Raw genomic sequence first — 4,044 nt, 5'->3', positions numbered from 1 at the left:
ACCACACGGACGACCACAACGCCCACGACAACCACACGGACGCCCACGACGACCACACGGACAACCACGACGACCACGACAACATGGACAACCACAGTGTCCACAGTTGTCACACAGGAGACAACTAAAACCACAATTGTCATACCAGAGATGACAGTACACATGGTTGTCACAGAAAAGCCTATCCTTGACAACTCTCTCCTGTACCCAGTGCTCATCCCAACTGTGCTCATTATCCCGGTGGTGATCTGTTGCATCTGCTGCTGCATGAATGTGAGTGAGCCCTGCCCCCACAGTCTGTGACATGGGTGCATGTTAAGGGATATGAGCCCATTTCACCCCACGATTCTGCCTGTGGGCAGGTTCCCATCAGCAACCAGGTCTTTACATGAGCAATAGAGGCACAGCCTGTCTTCCATTCCTGGGCAGACTCAGCCTGTGTCTGAGGGACCTCCTGCCTCATGAGGGACTGACAGGCCAAAGGACACGCCATAGGAGACCAGGCCATAGGAGTGGCCTATGAGCTGCCCTGGCCGCTGGGGAGAAGCCACTCCAGCCCTGACACCAGAGAGGGATCACAGCATCCAGACTTCTGGAAAACTCAGGGAGACCAAGCACCAGATGAGGCTTCTAGTGTGAGAGAAGAAGGCGGGCCCTGCAGGAGGCACCAAGGGGCCCAACCAAGAATCCTGCTGGCTGGGAGGATTCCTGACCTCTGGGGCAGTGGAGCCTTGGACACCAAGAAGGATCTCTGCCCTTGTCCGGTGTGTCAGGCCTTCCTTTCCCAGCCATTACTAAGGGCCAGGGCATGCTGGGCCCCATGCTGCCACAGAGGGACTGGAATGGAACTGCCACCAGCCTTGCCCTCAGGAGCTCACAGTCTGGTGTCAGGTCTGGATTGGTACCAGGGGGTGGAGGGGAAACTGTCACCTTCATAGGGTATGGCAAGCAGAACCCTAGCAAAGGACAGACACTGGCCCCAGGGAAGGCAGGAGGGCAGACGCACTGGCTTCTGGGATTGCAAGGGCAAGGGCTAGAGCTGGTGAAGGAAGAGGAGACGGCACAGGTGGCAAAAGACAGAGCAAAGCTGCTGAATACAAGCAGGTCTCATTGCTGCAGGGGTGGGGGGGAGCTGTGAGGACAGAAAGCCAGGGTGGGTGTTGCCATCCCACAGAGGGAACCAGAGAGGAAGAAGGAAAGTGGGGCGAGTTCTCCTATCTTCGTGTATTGGAAGGGCTACTGACGAAAACTACCGGCTGGGGTGCCTCTGCTAGGGACCAGGCAGCCTAGTCCTGCTGTCTCCCAGTGCACCATCCAGGGAGGTCTGATTCTCCATTGATAACCCAGGAGCCTGAAGCTCAGGGCAGTGCAGCTGGTTGGCCAGAGACCATGGGGGAGTGGATTCATAGATTGACACCCTAAAACCTGCATTCTATCTAGCTGATGCTGAGTAGGGTCCCCTCCTGTTGGCATAATGGACCCAGCTCCATCCATGCCACTCCAATCTATGTTCATGTCTTTTTAACATTCTAGACTGACAATGAGCCACAACCACCAGAGAAAATAGAAACGGTAAGTCATGATTTGGGTCCTGATGTGGTCAGCATGCCCAATGCCCACAGTGAACTTCACACAGAAGGGCTCCTGCTGCCTGTGGGAGATATGCCGCCCACCCCCCACCCCCCGCCCCAGCAACTCCCAGCTACCTGGGCAGGGAGAGCTGACAGAAAGAAGAGGCTAACTGATGCCCAGCGAAGGGCCTTGGAAGGACTTGGCACTCATAACTCCCTTCCCAAGTATGCAGCTCTGCTGATCCAGGGCCTTTGCCACCGAATTAGCAACTTGAGGTAGCCTGTTTCAGCAAGGGCTGTGCTGCTTATTAAAATAGAGTGACTTATGGTCAATTTCCAACGGACTGTTTGAGAGACTCAGGTGAACTTCAAGAAAAGGAGACTTATTTTCAAACTTTGGTCCTCTGCCCAGGCTCTGATATATGTCAGGGTGCATATCATTGATCTGCATCGCGGTCCCCTGGCAGGGGCAGGGGCTTGGCTGGGGTTAGACTCTAGGGACGTGCGAGGCTGGGGAGGTTGGAGGGCGTCTTACCTGGCATTGAGCTGTGAGGCTGGCCCAGCCCAGATGAGAACAGAGAGCCAGGGTCAGGGGAGCAGGACCCAAACCAGGTCCCAGAAGGAGGAGTTATAATGGGTACACAGTGCCCTGAACAGGGGTACCTGAGCCTGAGAGCTGGTAGGAAACAGACTTCAGTGCCTGCGGGTGTACAGGGACTGGGTGTAGTGCCACCTGCTGAGAATGGATCTGCCAGGGTCAGGGAGGGTAGCCCTGTCCCCGGCAAACGCTCCCACCTGGACAGCCCTCTTCTATGCTGCACAGCCCAAAACCAGATTCTCCACCAAGGCCAGCCCCAGAAGAACAAAGGGACAGGATAGAGTTTGTTGGCCTTTTGGGGAAATGCCCTATTTGCAAATATATCGAGTTTGCTTGTTTTTCCATGGGGAAATTGTCACAGGACAGTGTGCTCCTCATTTGTCCTCAAAATCTCCTAGCAGTGCACTTCTGCTGAGCGGCCACAGACAGGTGCTGGTGCAGCACATATCATATGTCTGTCCCCAGGACCTGCCAGACAGAAAAATAAACTGTGCGTTCTCTTCCTAGGAGTCAGAGACCTGTATACAGACATGCAACACAGTGATTGTCCCTTGTTGTTCGTACCAGGAAGACAACATGAGACGCCTAGAGGTAAGAAGAGCATTAGGGAGGGTTCTGTGACCGCCAGGCTAGGCTGAGGAAGAAAAGGGAGAAGCCTGTTCAGGGCCCACATGAACCGTGGCTTTCGGGGAGATGAACTTTATGGAAACTTACGTTGATCTCTTTGCACTTGAGAAAAAGCAGGGGTCATCCCGATCCCCGGGCCCAGGAGAGAACAAAAAGTGAGGGCTCCTGCCAACACCACCACCACGCGGGGCGCAGCACGGGGGTCTCCCCCTTCGGCACGGGCCCAGGTTTGCAGAAGCTGGTGGCTGGCTACAGCCCCGGGGGTCTCCCCCTTCGGCACGGGCCCAGGTTTGCAGAAGCTGGTGGCTGGCTACAGCCCGCCAGTCCCGAGCTCTCTCAGAGCTTGTCAGCAACTCCAGCAGTGGGTACAGTTTCACCGGCCAGCAGGTGAATAAGGTGGATAAGGAAACACAAGCTCAATCAGAAGCAGGCTCCCACGGGTCAGAAACTAAATTTTTTACACGAGCCTTGCATGAGTCTGCTCAGCAGACTGAGGGACTGAGCTAACTACATTGTCCTTGGGGCCCAGTGGCATGGAGGGACCAGGGCCCCATGGAGGAGGAGGCCTGAAGGAAATGTCCTTACCCCAGGACATGCTAGGCCCCACCCGGTGAGGGAGCTCCCAACCCTGCAGGGGGGTGTGAGGACAGGGATGGGGAGGCCAGCCCAGCATGAGGAAAACATGTTCCAGATTCCAAAGCAATCTGTTATGTACAGTGACACTCCTGCCCCAAAACACACAAGGTCACCAGGCCCCTGCCGTAGAGACAGGCTGCAGTGCTACCTCGGGGTGTTCCTGAGGACAGAGCCCTCTGGGACCATCTCAAACCACAGAGGACTCTACCCCTCTGGAGGTGACTGCCATGCATTAGAGCTTCCTCACGGCCACATCTGCTTTTCAGGGCAAACTGGATACCTTGTGTGACTTTGTTCAAAGCTTCAACCAGCTGCCATTGATGTGGAGTCAGCCTAGGGCTGAGGTAAGCAGGGGCACAGGGATGTTCCCCATGGGCAAGGAGGCCATTGCTCTTTGCCCTGGACAGTTGCCCTCAGGTACTGTGGGTCAGAGATTGTATCTAGGCATCTGCCAGAGAGGATGCCAAGACTGGGAGAGGTGGTGCTCTTGACCCTCCCAGGCAGATCCTGGGTGTGGTGCCTGCATTTTCATGCATATCCTCTCCAGAACAACAGGAAACTTTCTTATGGGCAGTGTGACCCAGCACCTCCAAACTTAAGTCAAAGAATCTG

General features: G+C 55.4%; 1 long non-coding RNA gene across 1 annotated transcript; it reads left to right on the top strand.

Moving 5' to 3' along the window:
- The first annotated feature begins 218 nt into the window (after positions 1 to 218).
- On the top strand, positions 219 to 3,771 carry LOC105234955. The gene is made up of 4 exons (XR_004623207.1): positions 219 to 273; positions 1,534 to 1,572; positions 2,677 to 2,760; positions 3,699 to 3,771. It is a non-coding gene; the product is annotated as an uncharacterized LOC105234955 (long non-coding RNA).
- The last annotated feature ends 273 nt before the right edge of the window (positions 3,772 to 4,044 follow it).

The sequence above is a fragment of the Ailuropoda melanoleuca genome, unplaced genomic scaffold (assembly GCF_002007445.2).
Source record: "Ailuropoda melanoleuca isolate Jingjing unplaced genomic scaffold, ASM200744v2 unplaced-scaffold8896, whole genome shotgun sequence".
NCBI classification, from domain to species: Eukaryota; Metazoa; Chordata; class Mammalia; order Carnivora; family Ursidae; genus Ailuropoda; species Ailuropoda melanoleuca.
Note: the sequence above shows the minus strand (reverse complement) of the source record. Positions and strands in the feature narration are given on the sequence as shown.